We start from the raw sequence: 16,037 nt of genomic DNA, 5'->3' as shown, positions 1-16,037 counted from the left end.
AGATGTATGGCCCCAGCACATTGTAGGGGCACTGGTTTTCAGCAGCAATGAAGCAGTGCCACAATCTACCTGCTGGGAGCCCATGCGCCTGCTCCCAGACTCCTGACCACACTGCACTGCTCTACCTCGCGTCCTACCACAAAGGGTGAGCATCCCTGGTCTGGGGATAGACTATTAAATAGTCAAACATCACTTAAAATGGGTTTAACAGGGTGGATTCTGCCAACAACACTGAAAATGGGCTGAAATGCAGACTAGTGTAAACATACAGGAGGGGAAGAAAGTATCAGAGAACAGCAGGAATCCAGAGCAGAGTGTCAGCCTTAGTTCTCTATTTCTTGGCTTTTCCAAGGTGAAGAGAGATCACTGGAGGTATTTAAATATAATTTGAAAGTGTCATTTCCAAACCATATATCTTGAGCATTGAATACACAGGGCCTGTTTTAAATGCTCCTGTTTTCTAGCTAACTCATAAAAAAAAATAAAAATAATTATTACTATTGTTTCAAGCCTATCACTTCCATAAGATTCTAAGTTTTTCTATTTACTGAAGTTTCTGGTTCTGGGTGCAGTTGAGTCTTTTTTTGAGGTAATGTAGCCACATTAAAGCAATTTTCACATATAAAATTAATCATTTGGTTTTCTTGAGAGAGTTGTAGAAATTTTGAAAACACAATGTACAGTTTATATAAATCAGAAAACATGTAAAATTTAAAAAATTTGTGGATGGTTTCCATAAATACTTCCTGGAAATGTGCCTTTCCTTCACTCTGTCAGCACATGAACTTCTCATGAAAACATATTTTAAAAGCTAAAGCAATTGTCTTTTGATGTGCACTCAGCTTTATTTTTATATCTTCATATCACCAAATTCAATTTTTAGTTCAAAGATAGATAAGAAATTACTACATTATACCATGAACTAATCTCTTGCCAAATGCATTTGGATCGCATGAATAACGCAAGTCTTCAGAAGGCATGGTCTTTACTTACAATTGCTTTAAATTAGCTTTTTATTTCTTTAAAGGGTTAAACAGAGGGAAATTATTGTTTTTTACAAGGCCTTTGGTAATCTCAGGAGCCCAAACCCCTTTTATAAGGCAGGGAGTTGGATGCCAGGGCAAGCATAAGATGGGGCTCTACATGTGGGATGCAGGGCACAGCCTGTGCCTGGGCACATGGTGGCTCTTGCACAGTTGCACCATGGCACGTTTGCAGGTAGAGGTAACTCCTAGAGTACACGGGGCTTGAAGGGCCCTCGAAAATGATGTGAAATATAACAATTTAAATAAAAAGATTCCCAGGCAGTGCCTTGTGCAGCAGCACTTCCTGGTGCCAGTGGCACCTCAAGGCTGGGTGCTCTCTCAAAATGTGTGGCAGTGGGTGACCTGTGGTGGTATGCAGGGTGAGACCAAGGTGCTGATGGTGACTGCTGGCACTGGAGCTGCAGTGTGGATGGGGAGACACAAACAGGCAGGTTGGTAAGGAGGTAAAAAGAGAGAAAATGAAAGGGAGGAAAGAGTCAAGAACAGAAAGATGAAAAGTCTGGTGGCTCCACAGCAGCAGCTCCTCAAATTCCCTGGGCAGCCATAACCCGGGACTAGGATATTTCTAGGATGCAACAATATTTGCAATTCTCTTCTGGGGCAGGCATTACAGATGGGTATATTGCCCTTTCTGACAGAGAGGTTTCAAAACCTGACTCTCTCCCCTTGTTGCAGTGTAAGGCTGGCTTTTCCCATTGGACCCTGGCCTGGTAAGTTTTGGGTTTGTGTGGTCTTTGCAATCTGCTCTGGAGAGGAGGAAAGATAGGGGAGGGATATGTGCCTTTTGCTGAGCATCCTGAGCATGCCCAGCCACACAGCTGTGTACAGTGACCAAACGCTGCAGTAAGCCTGGCAAGTACAAAGCAGGTATTGGGGAATTAATTCCTTCTACAAGTAAATCAGAGAAATCATGTTTGACATTAATTTTCTATCCTCCACATACTGGGTATTTGGAAAACAGTGATTCATGTACAGTCCTTGGTCCTGTGTGAGCATGTGTGTTCATAAATACAGAGAGACACATACTATTGATCAGACTTAGGCTGCTCTTTCTCCAGCCTGAATACCTGTAATTTCAGTAAAATTAAAAAAAAACCAACCAAACAAACAAACAAAAAAAACCCCACAACAAACCAAATAAAACCAAACAAAAATCCCACACCACCAACAAAGCTCAGTATTTCAATTGGACCAATTGAAGTACATTTTTTCAAGCTTAATATGTTTAACTAGGTAACAGACTGTGTATTTTCTTGGCTGATCCCTGCAGTATTTTAAATAGTTAAATCCATAACAAACAAACTAAAACTCGAATGAAAAATAATAAAACATAATGGGTTCCTGCAGATCTGGAAATTTATCCCACTCGAGGCAAGACCTTTTGATTTGCAAATCCACTTCTGAATTATAAGGCCTTCTCCTCACCAGTGGGGGTTTTTATTCCACTCCCACAGGAGTCCATTATGTATTTCTTGTGTCTATAAAACCATCCAGAAAGAAAAAAGGGGGGAAAAAGTACCATGGTTAGCATGACAAACGTTTCTCTTTTCATGCATGTGTATTCAAAATATGAAAATGCCCAAAGATATAGATAGAATTGCTGCTATAATCACTCTCTCCTCCATGGCATTTTACAGTATATTATTTTACACAGAAACGCAGCGCATGTATAGGGATACTCTGTCACCTTTGGAGAATAACTTCCTTGAAATATGTAAGATCATATAGATACATGCAAGGTGGCTTTTTGACAGTATGGTGTGACACCAACACTCCAGTCAGACGTGTGGTTCCGGGCTTTAGCAACACAAAACACATAATCATTTCCCTCATTTTAATACCCCCCACCCCCTTTTTTTTTAACCATGACAAGCATCTATGAGAGACCTTCACAACCCAAGCAAATTATGCAGCCCCTCTCATTTGTAAAATAAAATACAGATTTCTACAGCTTGCTGTGCTAGGTCTTCTGCCATTTCTCCGTAAGTGTACCTGTGTGGGGAACAATTGATTACAGGACAAAACAAGCAATGCACAGCAAATGAGAACCTGGGGCTTCTTGCCTTTTTTTTTCTCCCAAGCTCAAAATAATAAACATTAATTTTATACTTCATTTATCAAAAAAATAATAGGATGTGCTTTTGTTTAAAACAAGCAGGCCTGCTGGATTCTGTCAGGCTGAAACTATGTCAGGCCAAAAGAGGAACAGAGTGCTTTGTGTAAAAGTATCATGGGGAGATGATAGTATCCTGTAATGTTTTCAGTGCCTACTTTTGTCTCCAAAAGCATTTGATCCCTGGCAGACACATACTTATTTCCATACTGGTCTTGAGGGAAGCTGGTAGGAATGAGAGCTGATTATCTGAATCCTGAAGGTGAAACCTGGGTGGTGCCCACTGATGTCAAAGGCAGGCATTTGTATAAATTTGGAGGTACATAATTTACTGTCTGTTAGCAAGGATTAGCGGGTGTGCAGACCCAGCTGAACAGCAGAGGCAAAGCACAGCGCTCATTGTTCCCAAGTTCAGATGCTTTTGCAGGATAGTTTTAAATATGTTGATAGGGTGCTTAGTAGCACTTACACTGTCATTCTGCCCATTTTAGAGTGGGAATATGCTTCTCCATAAAGCTATTTCTGTTGCAGCAATGTGCATTTAATACATATTACAATGAGTCTCTAAGCCTCTAAGAGAACCGACACTAGCAGCCTCCTGGAGAGGATGCAGTAAAAATAATAATGCAGTATTAAACATACACTGTATCAGCTGCATTTCTAATTATAACTAATGGCAATATAACGGTACACATTAATACTGTTGTGTACTGACACTTTACCACACCAATAACAAATAGGAAATGTGAACAATAAAAATCAAGATGGCATTGTCTTTACTGTTAGTTAAAACTTACCTCTTCAACTTGATTTAATAAAGCAAAATTTCCCCTTATAGAGTAACTGCAATAGTCCTAATTTGCGAGATCATGTAAGACAATCTGATGCTCATTCCTGACAACAACGTGCATACTATAGCTTCCTAGACCACTAAATTTCTACTCCACTGAAGCAAATTAAGGCAATAAAGGGGAATATCTTTCCTCTACTTAGATATACACATCCACGAGTTAACTGCACTTTTAATGAACTTTGAAATACTGTAATTCAGTGTAACAAAGCATTAATATAGCTTATTCACAGAGAACCTTCTCCTGTCCATTAGATCATAAATTTTGTGAAATTAAATGGGCCGTGTGCTCTAATTGTAATAGAAATAAATAGAAATTGGAAAGAACACACGGAAATAAAATGAAAACTGCGTGGAACTATTCTGTTTATGCAATTCATTTCCCAGTAAGTATGCAAAGAGAAAAATTTATAACATAAGAAAAGCAGGAGCTTCTCCAGTAATTTTTTCCATGTGGCTGTGAAGGAGTCAGGAGCTTGGAGCAGGGTAGGATGACAGTGATGGACAACCCCCTCCAAAACAAAGCCTGCAGAGAACCACTTCAACCCCTCGCCTGGCTGGCACCACTTCACCACTAATTTTCATTAAAAGCAATCCAATGTTGGAGAATAAAATCAAGGTCTGGGAACACAATGAAACTGCTCCAAGGGGATGGCAAATTTGCAGATGCTCACATTGGACGAAGACGACGTCTGCTGCACAGATGACATTTCTTCACCACCATTGCTGCCTAAGCCCCTGACCTGCTTGATATACAAACCACTTGAACCACATTACAGATTTGTAATTAATCCCTTAGGACATAGCCGAGCCCTCTCAGTTGGTGGGGCGGCTGAATGGCTAGGGGACCCCGCGCTCTGCCGCAGCGTGGACCAGCAGCACAGAGCTGCTCTGCAGCACGGTGCCCCAGCGATTAGGCAGCCAGGCGGTGAAAGGCAGCGGATTGATGGTGTGGCAGCAGAAATGTCACCTGGGGATCTGGGTGCTGTCCTCCCAGGGATGCTGGAGGTCAGTTACCATGGCAACACCGAATGAGCTCAACCTTGTAACTGACCCTTATCTTTTTTTGATCTGTGGTCCACTTGGGACCTTGGCTGGAAATCAACTGGAAAATAATCTGGTCACATATCAGAAAGAAAACTATTTATACTTATTTATCCAGGTAGAGCTCATCTCTCCCTTTGACAACCCTGCCAGACTAAAGATACCCATCATGGTCCCACAGTGTTTCATGTGGCTGTGCAGAAACGCCCATCTCCACCCTGCAAGAAACTATGCCAAACCCCACCACCACCACAACACACACACACAGACTGCCATGGATATCTGTGCTCATAGCTCTACTGATATATTGCCAAACCCTTGCCTTGCTCACAGCCCCTGACTTGCCCATGTGGATAAGCATACATCTATACCCGTTCTTGGATGGTTTAATATTTTATGTTGGTATCCACTACTCATATTCTTTTGTGCTTTATCTCTCTGCTGAAATATGATTCAGCTTTGAATTATATTTATATGATCTAGAATGGCACAACACTGATGTCTTTTATGAGTTGAAGATTGTTTAATAAAATCTTGCATTCCTGCTTCATCCTTATGACAATTTTACTATTACAAGCTTTCAAGGGATATGAGAGCTGTCCACTGTGGTTAGAAACATCACTTTAATGAAAAATGATAACACAGGGACTTGGATTTTTCAAGAAACTATGCAAGGAAAACCAACAAAAATACAGAGAGCTCCCAAAGTGTGTTTGCTTGTATTTTTGTTGGGTTTTCTTACATTTGCTTTTGATCGAAAATCATTAAAACCGGTTCTGTCCTTCAAAATTTTCCAAGGGATGGGCAGCCCGGACAAAGGTCTGACAGGACAAAGTGGCTGTCACTATTCTCCAGCTGAGGAAGCTCTCAGGGGGATTTGGGAAACCAGGGAAGACATTAGGAGGCAGAAGCCGTACAACCTAATGGCAAATACAGGTACTAGAGTAAGTGCTTATGGATTCCTGGTAACAAACTCCAAGGCTTCTTGTGATGTACTACTTACCCACATCTGCGCTCTCAGAAAGGTATTCTCCTTCAGGCTAAATTAGCCTAAGCACACAATGGGCTTTAAACTCTTTTTATCATCTCAGGGGGCCTCAAGCTCAAAATATGCAGAATTAGATGCCAAATTATTTATAGGGTAGGTTGCAAGTTCACTGCCTCCAGTACATGTCAGTAGACTGCAATATTAAAATGACCATCAAAAAGAAGCATGGCCCCAGAGAGATTGCAGGGAGTTTCCTATGAACTGTGACAGCAGTTCCTGCACTGCTCTAGGGCCCCTGCCTCCCTCCTGGCCACAGGCTGCATGCTCCAACCCACTTCCTGGGGAAGGCTGAACCTCAGACACGTAAGATGGGCCTTTGTCAGCTCAATTTTTGGTTTACAAGAAAAATAAAATCTGGAAAGTTCAAAGGAGTTCATGGAGTTGCGCATCATCTGTCTGCTGAATGCAGAGCCCCACAGGGACCGTGCCTGCAGAGCTTTATTTTAGATTTAGATATTAATCTGGAAAACTGCATAAAGATAATTTATGAAAATGCACTACAGTTTAGCACAGTAACTTCACGCTTTATCAGCCTTTCTCTGAAGATCCTTTTTCTTAATAGCCTGTATTAAAACTTCTGGACTGAATTCTGGTAGGTCTGGCTGTTCCTTCACAATAGTTCATTAAGAAATAATTCCAGTGGCTTCCATGGGGATGCAAAACCCATTTAGGAAAAGAAACACATGCTGCCTTTTTGAGTGTGCAAGTCCATACACACACACGCACAACAGATGAGTCTGGATAAAGCTAATGAACCCCTAAGAACAGGTAGAGGTTAATAAAAGCATGGTATTCCCACACAACTCAACCCTAGCCATGTATTTCAAAGTTTTGATATGTTCACAGCTATATTATTTCACTTTTAATGTTGATAACTGGTGGAAATGAAGTAACACAGCCCTGAATGCAGGCCCACGGTCACACAGCCTGTTCCCTGCACTAGCCTTCCTCATACCATTATGTTGCTTAACCTGAATTACTCCTGGTCTTTTCTCCACTCTCATCACTTCCCTGGAAGCAGCCTCCTGCATTGCTACACAGCAACAATACACAACCTCTGATCCTATTGACAATATCACACTGAAGAGCCCAATACAGACACACAGTAGTTACTAGTATGTGCTTGGCATCTATTCTTCTTGTGAGATTAAAAATTAAAATTAAAACATCATTAAACTCGTATTAAACATCCCACTGGAATATGCCAAGTGCTTTTAAACCATGTAAAGCTTTAAACTGAGTTTGAAAGGGTATAAAGCCCCTTTTACTTGTTTTACAGGCCTGGCACATTCCCCAGCCTCAGCACCAGGACCACCAGAGCCACAAGGTGCCCCCTCCCCACCACATCCCACCCAGACATCCTGCAGACCCAGCGTACATTGACCCTGGTTGCATGTAGGCCCCAGAGCTGGCACAACTTGAGCAAGAGCTGCCAAAGGCAGAGCCTTCCCTCTTACCAGCAGCCCTGCACAGACACCTGTGCACAGGCTGCACCTGCATCTACAGCTACTGCTTAAGAGCCAAATGCTGGGTTCATTTTTGCCTGCCCCAAAGGCAGGTTCCTGGGGTGGAGATCCAAGTCAGGGTGACACCGAGCCCTGGCTACAGCCCCCTGCACCAGCCAGGACTTTCAGGATAGCACACAGTAACTTTTAAACATGCGAACTCCTGCTGATGTGTATCACTGATCTTCACATTACAGTTTCCCACGTACACATTGACATGATAGACTATAAATCTATTGTGTAAAAAATCATCAGATTAATGGCCTTTAATAGTATGCAATTAACATGACAGGCAGGCTACAAGCCAATTGTTGTCAACTACACTTGGTGATGCACAGAGTAGGAGAAAGCTGTAAACCACTTCTATAACAGCATGAGGGGAGAAGAATGGTGAAAGGTGAAATAAAACCACAATGCACAAAAAATTAAAACTCTTCTAAATATACCATTTAACTGAGAAACGCTGAAGGTAATTAAGGTGTCAAAGTATGATAAATATGAAACTTTTTTTTGCAGGGGGAAGAGGGGGATAGGGTTTATTTACATCAGCACGGAAAAATTCAGTTATTGCTGTATTGGTGCAGTGCCTCCTGAATGAGTACAGCTGAACTGATGTGACAGGCCTTATTCTGATATTGCTAATTCTGCATAAACATGTAAATACATATCCAGAAATGTAAACTTTACAGCAGTATCAGCTATGGTCATATTAAAGCTTATATTAATATAGATATCTGGGAAATGATGCAGTAAAGTTGTAAGTGCAAGTGAAAACCAATTATTTCTGTTACAGAACCCCAAATGGCTCAGAGATGGGCCAGCTGCTGCAGTGCCGCAACACTGGGGCAGTTTGCACCCACTTACTCAGATTAGATGAATGCATTTCTTTTAAACATGAATTCACCTTCATTTCTTAGTAAGAAACAGAACTGTTAGGGAATAAGCCTCTGGTTAAAACGCAATCTCTTATGGCAGTGTTATCAGGGTATGGACCAAAATTCTTCTTAAAACACATGCAGACAAGGAAAACACTGGAAACATCTCTCAGCTTTTACTTGGAAAAAAAATCAATAATAACGTTACCGAGCTATCACGGTCATTTAGCACAACTGCACCAGGCCTTACTTGTTCACATGAAGGCAGAACACACATTGCATCCATCCCTGTCCCAGAGAGGCTCCTGTCCCTAAGCCCTACCCCAAGGCACCTCCCTTGCTCCCTCTCCCCATGGACTAGGGTGGGAGCTCAGGGACACAAACCAGTTATCAGAACTGATGAGATGAGATGCCATTGCTAATAGAGGGAACCATGGGTGATTAAACAAGGTCTGGCTGGCTATGATAGGTGACTGACTTTGCATGGCATGAATATTTCTCAAAGCTCATTAAGTGTAAATATGCCCAAATATGCCCTAGCAGATGTATTTTAAGTTGGGAATCCTAAGGTGCAGTAAGGCACGATATTCCTAAAGGCAGTCAAAAAGAAGAATCTGCATGAAAACAAGAAAATATCTTAAGTATCTCTGCATTATGCAGACATGTACCCTTGTACTGTGGGAATGTGCACAAGTGAATGTACAGAGCATCTCCCATTGATGTTGATGGAATTTGCTCAAGTAGCACTTCACAGTCCAGGTGGAAATCATACCCTGTAGCAACTTCATCCCAAATAAGGAGAAAAGCTGTAACCCAGCGACCTTTTGGAAGAGATCGCACGGCCAGCAGTGACTGCATAGCACAGACTGTGAAGCTAATCTTGGTAGCACTTAACATACAAATATTGATTATAATACCTAAAACCTAATATCACCTTTACATTTGTTCTTCGTTCTGCACAAGCCAGCCAGCTTCACATACAGAACATGGTTTAGTGGTAGATTAGGCAGTACTGGGTTAGCATTGGACTCAATGATCTTAAAGCTCTTTTCCAATCTAAACAATTCTGTGATTCCATGATATGATCTGGAGCTGGAAAGGCAGCAATGATACAGGTGCCCTGAGCTCTCTGCAAACAGCCAGTGCACACTTCCAGGGCAGCCTGCAGGCATCACTGATTGGCAGTGTGGGCAGAAACCCCAAAGGCTCCTAACCCCAAAGACTTTTGCCTTTGTAAACAAATCCCATTCTATTTTATTACATGGGTAGCTCTGTCAGGCATATGGCTGTTGGCAAATACACTGTCAGCGTACATGGTGACCAGCTTGCTTTTATTTATTTTTTAGAAACACATTTTCTTCATTTTATATGTTATTAGCTTTTTAATCCATTAAGGAAAGCCATGTACAAATACTTATACTGTAGACAGACTCCAAAGAACATACGTGGGCTATCACAGAATTCTTAGCGTAAGATATAAGGAAAGTCTGTATTTTTGCTCCAACAAAGGGATCTGAAAACATCGATCCTACAATGGTGCCAAAGAAGCCCTCTCCCAGACATGGGAAAGTGTGAGCATGCTACCATATAAAAATGCAACATCACCTAGGAAGATCTGGTGGCTTGTGAACAGTGGGACTCCTACACAACTAGTTTTGCTTGAACTTGCCCAGATCTCAGCCCCATGGCACTGTAGAGGTTTCCTGGGCTCTCTGCAACTCCTCTCATTCTCTGAGGTTCCTTTTTTTAATACAAACCCACAATGCCCACCAAGAAGCACCAACAAGTTCCCAGCCACAGAGGGTAGGCTGGTCCAAGCAGGACAGTGCCTTCAAAGGGTGGGCACAGTAATGGATTGGAGGCCCACAGAAGAGGCCAGCCTGACTTGGAAAAGTCCAAAGGTACAGTGGGATTGCTGTAGAGGATGGCCTCATGTGCATCCATTGAACTTGGAATAGATCTAGGGGTATCTACCTAATAAGCACGTATGAGAAGGACCATATTCCACAGCCCTGCAAAAGTTACTGAGGAAGAATGAAAAATGAGAGGGAAAATCAAACTGGTTTTCAGCTCCTTCCTCAAATAAAATGAGATCCTAAATCAAACTGTCATGGAGTCCCTGTCTGAACCAAAGAGATGGAAACAATAAAGGTCTGTCAGAGACCTGTTACCCACCATTTTGTTCTTCATTTTTCTTGTGAGCACTTATTTTAAGCTCAGATCGAACGATCAGCATTAAGAAGTCAGCATTTACTCCTGTCACCCCAGAGAGGTAGGGAAGATACAATCGTATATATGCAAAATAGGTACGAACTCTGATAACAGTACTTTGCCTGTAGGCAAAAATTGACTTTTTAAATGGCAGGCACTGTAATAATGTTAGCCTAAGACCCACCTTTGCAGGCTTTTCCTCTACTGAGTAAAAACAAGTTACACAGTGACAGGAAAGGCAAGGAATTTGGGCACTGGCAATGACAATATGGGGAATGTTTTAGTAGGAAGGGAGAGAAAAACAAAATCATAAAACAAATGGTCAGTCTGATTAAACTATAAATACACCTGCTGGACTGACATGGAGGGGGTGAAATGGCTCTGGTGGCAGCAAGGAGCAAAACCAAGGTCTGTTCCCCAAAGCTCTCCAGTACCAATCAGCAGCATCCTGAGAGCCCTGGCCTTGGGATGCCTTCCATACACAGCACATCCTTTGGGAAAACTGCCTACAGGGACTGGTCTAAACCAGGGGTCTAAGGAACATGCAGCAAATCCTACCTATTCTTTGCATTTCTATTCCTTTTGATTACCTCCCTTTCTAACCATACCTGAGGCCACAAAGTCCAACTCCTCAGGGGAGCACTCTGGGAGACAAGGATGCCACCCATGTGCCTGAAACACCCTGGCAGGCTGCAGGGTGATGCACGAAGGCCACCCAGGCCCAGCATAAACAGCCACTCCTCCCACCATACAACAGCACAATCGGATCACGGGGCACATCCCAGGAAGCTGTGTGAGGCTGTGCAGCATGCACAACAGTTGGATTTATGCAGCTAGATGAGCATCAATTATGCATTGCATCAAAACCCGAAATGCTAGAGCATGGCGCAGCCAATTCAAAGAAGCAGCATGAACAAAACAAATGCCAAAGAAATGAAAAATATGTCCAAAATGGTGACAGAGCACTCAGCTACTTTTCATGTGACACTGTCAATCGTCTCCCATCAAAGACCTCAAATACTTGGGAAGAGAGTACAGAAATATTTAAAGATACAGTATTTGTATTTTGAATGTTAATTTGACACAAAGGAGTGTGCATGAGGGAATGTTTATAATCAGCACTCCAATAAACTCACAAATGATTCTAGTATTTTATAAGCTTGTTAGAAACAAATCACTCCCTTAGCTTATATTTACTTACTGATGAATAATAAAAGGCCTCAATACACAAACAGTAAATTCAAAAATGTTTTCCTCTTGTTTTATCTTCTATGACGATACTGAAACTCTCTCATTCAGGCTGTGATTCCCAACCATGCCTTCCTGGTTTTATGGCTAAATATTGATTTCTCATAAGAGCAGAGGCAGTTTTGAACCTTGGTTGCTTGCCCTCAGACTTTCTGTAAAATAGTTGCCTTGGTTTGGAGCTGAACTGCGGTAGGTGGAGTTGCCTCCTGCCCTCATGCTTCCTGAAGAGGTGGTGAAAGGAGCAAATCCAGCTGTGTGAACTTACACAGCAGTGTAGCTGCAGTCCGAGTGCTCAGTTTTTAGGGAAAGAGGAGAAGGCATGCACTCCTCCTTGAGCAATGCACAAGTCAGCAGAGTAAAAGCAGAGAAAAGAGATTCCACAATACACTTATAAACTGCAATGGTCCCAAACAGCTGTGTGAACTGCAAAACACATCAATGCTTCAGTTGGTCTTCAAAGGTGCAGGCAAGGTGTCAATACAGTGCAGGCCCCTGTTGCCACCCAAACACCCTGTACACTCTCAGTGCAATGCCCAATAACTGACCGTAGCTGAAAACCCCTTCTGGCCTGTTTAAAAAAAACCATGATGCTCTAATGCAATACAAGTCATGCTTCAGCAGGCAGCGTAACACCTACACCTTCCAAATGTTGTTAGTTGTAACCCAGCTCAAAGCAATAATGTTCTAGTCATGAGCACAGAAGACTGGTGCTAGCCATTGACTCCGGGCAGTGGCTGTGCTGTGGTACCTGTGTGTGCCATGATAGCTGGATTTCAGAAGTAATTGCTTCAGTGTGCTGGATTCATACACTGTAAGTAGCACAAATGGAGGGAAACAAAAGTTGGCAGAACAATGCCTCATTCTTCTAATGTAACTAAGTGCTATGAACAGTAATGGGAGTGGTGGGGATACTCGCCTTTATGCTCTTATTTACCAGATAGAAAGAATACGGGATATTCTAATGCAGGTTTTTACTTAATGTACAGTTAAGCATTATATGAACATTTTATTGTGGTCTGTAAAGATGATCTATTTACAGTAGCTGAAAAATCTCATATCTCATTCAAGCATAAGTGCTTGCGGTAGGCACACAAATGCAGAGTGACTTTGCAGAAGTAAATGTAAGGTAAGCTTTTATTCTAGATGGCCCTGCTGCTTCACACACAGGTATCAAATGCAACTTTACCATCCTTTAAAGACAAACCAAGTGCTGCTATGGCTGAACTGGCTGGACACACATCAGCTTTGTAACTGTGTTAAGTTGCTGGAGTGAGCAAACACAGCCAGGCCTACCCATAGCCCCACAATCCATGTCTGCTGCCAGAGGGTGAGGCTGAGAACTCAGAGTGATGGTGCAAGCTTGCAGATGCTCACCCAGCTCCTGTGGTGGGAGCCCACAGCAGCTTCTTACAAGGTTTTGAGGCAGTTTCTGTAACCTGCTCAGTGATGGGGCTGGCCTGGTGGTCTCTGCAGGATGCCATGAATCACTGCAGTACTGCAGAATACATCAACAAAGGTTGTCTGAATTCACACAGCCCTGCCAGTATTAAGTATGATTCAGGCATGTACTGAGCTGAGCCAACTAATCATTCCAAACGTACACACCTTACAGCTTAGGATTCACATTTCACATGTCACATGGGGAAGGATTCCTTATGCACTGTTTCATCATCAGCACTTCAGGCTTCAGAGAGAACAGCAGACTAATCCTTAACCACTTAATAAAGTTTGTGTCTAAAAGGGTGGAAGGAAAAAAACCTGTGATTTCCTGGAGAGAACAAAAGTTATTGTGGACATGTGAAATACAAACAACACAGGAAACAAACAAGTGAAGGAAAACCCATACAAGACATTACCAGGGTTTCACAAGGAAAACGTAGACAAGATGCCATGGTGTGTGTCAGACATCTCAGTGCTGTTCAGCCCAAAGTCATTGGGATTTTCCCTATGGCCATGGGTTGCAATTTTAACAGTGTAGCTGCATCTTTCATACTACTGAAACAGAAGCATGGATTTGAAAATTTGAAAAGGAAACAAGTCACATCATGAAGAAAACAGAAAAATACACTTTCAGGTGGGGAAGGGTCATATCAGTCTAAATGACCATGTGCAAAAAGTGCATTGCTCTTCATTTTTACTAACATGTCTCAAATACAGTGATCTCCTGAATTCTCCTTTGAGTTATCCATTTATTTTTGAAAGCGTCTTTGGAGAAAATGGCTCCTTAACAGATTAATTATGAGGCAGGCACATTTCTGGCATTCTTTTTCTGTAAAAACTTTACATTTCTGAGACCAGTTTGGAAATTCAGTAAGAACAACAAGTAATAAGTACACGTGAGCAAGTTATCACTGTATATTAATGAAATACAAGTGCTCACTTGTTTTATGACCAGGTGAGATGCAGTTACAAGTTATTTAAGACAAATCACAAAAGATAAAAATTGTCTCCTGCATCAAGATTTTATACCAAATACTTCTGCCAGAAGTGTCTCTACCAGAAACTGATGCACCAAAGGGTGATTTCATTTCATGCATTTAATTATTTCCTGAGCTGCATCTGATGTAGACGGAAGGGAATCACCTGTGCTCAGCAGCCATCAGGATCATGTGGCAGCTGAAGCATCTCATCAGTTTTAACAATGAAATCACGTGAATAAATAATACACAGGCAACTGAGCACCTGAAATACCATTCCTGTTGCAGAAACACAACTTGTGCACAAATAGTATAAAACTTTTTTCTTGGCCTGCCTCATCTCTTCCTCCTGCCTTTGGCTAGAGCAGTACCCTGGGCAGTAGGATACTTGCTTTGGTCAATGTACACAAGGCAGAGAACACTTGCACTTTGTGAAACCTACCACAGGCCAGGAGAGCTGTGGGTGGGAGGGCAGCAGCTCTCCAAGGGAAGCAGCTCTGCCGGCACTCTCTTGGAGCTGGCCCCTGCCTGCTGCCCTGGCCTGGAGCAAACCCATCCCCTCGCCTGCCTGCACCATCCTTCTGCAGCAGTGCACAAGCTGATACAGCCTGTGCATGCACCCTGCCTGGCAGCGGGACTGTGCCCACTGTCCCTGGACAGCCACATTGAGCACTCCTTATTTCCAGGAATAACAGCAGAACAAACCACTCCTCAAACTGCTGGCGGGACACATGGGGTACAGCCCAGGCTTGCTCCCGGGCTGCCTCTCCACACTTGGCCTGTCTCCCTGAGGAGGGGAGTGACTCAGCTGCTTTTGTCCATGACCACAGCCAGGCACCTTGGGCATATGTGGTGACAATCCCAGGGCCTCCTGGTAGGGACACTGCCAGGCCCAGCATTGTCAGCAGCGCTGTGTCACCCCACTGCCTGCACAGTGACCACGGGCAAACCCCAGCCCAGACACTGGGACTTATGTCAGAAATGGACCTGGATCACAAAATGATGCAAAAAGCAATTTTAAAAGGCTCACAAAAACTGCAACATCATTTTTGCTGTTATTTGGCAGATTCTAAATCCTACCAGTATCACCCTATTCCTCCTACATGCAAGTGAAGTCAGAGGAAGAACTTCTCATTGCAGTCTCCTATCACAAGTTCATTTACTTTGCTGGTGTGTTTCCACTTAGCACATGCGGGGCTGCACTTGGGTGCTCACTGATCCCCTGGCCGTGTGGCAGCACACCCCAGCAGCGGGGAGCTTCAGCCAGCATGGGCATGTGCACCCGTATGTCTGACATCTGATTTGAGCCCAGGTGCTGCAAGTCTTAATTATTACAGGGTCTTCACTCACATGTGCAGAGTTTAAATAACCAGTGAGGATTTTAAGTGTTTTCCTCACACCATTTGGTTTCCTTTTGCTTTTCAAAGCAAAGGAGGTATTAATCAATGAAGATTTTTACAAGAATTAATTATCACCGTCATCAAGTCAAGCTCCCTGGTGCCTCGCTGTCCAGCACCTGCCCTAGTCCCTGTTCAGTGAGGGATCTGCCATCTCTGCACCATCCTCATGCTTTGGAGCCTTAAAGAGCTATTAAAATCAATTCACTAGGTGTCAAAAGCTCTCCTTCTTGCACCCACCAGTACAGCTGTAGTATTCATCAGATTTTTACCACCAGGATTA

General features: G+C 42.8%; 1 protein-coding gene across 7 annotated transcripts in view; it reads right to left on the bottom strand.

Moving 5' to 3' along the window:
• The window catches only part of ZNF423 (zinc finger protein 423), a 234,453-nt gene that overhangs the window by 23,195 nt on the left and 195,221 nt on the right, over window positions 1-16,037 (bottom strand). The gene's annotated exons all lie outside the window — the stretch shown is intronic.

This window comes from Pezoporus wallicus, unplaced genomic scaffold, assembly GCF_028554395.1.
Source record: "Pezoporus wallicus isolate ANWC-B61680 ecotype Strahan unplaced genomic scaffold, APGP_CSIRO_Pwel_v1 contig_3324, whole genome shotgun sequence".
NCBI classification, from domain to species: Eukaryota; Metazoa; Chordata; class Aves; order Psittaciformes; family Psittacidae; genus Pezoporus; species Pezoporus wallicus.
This window is presented reverse-complemented; position numbering and strand designations above follow the sequence as displayed.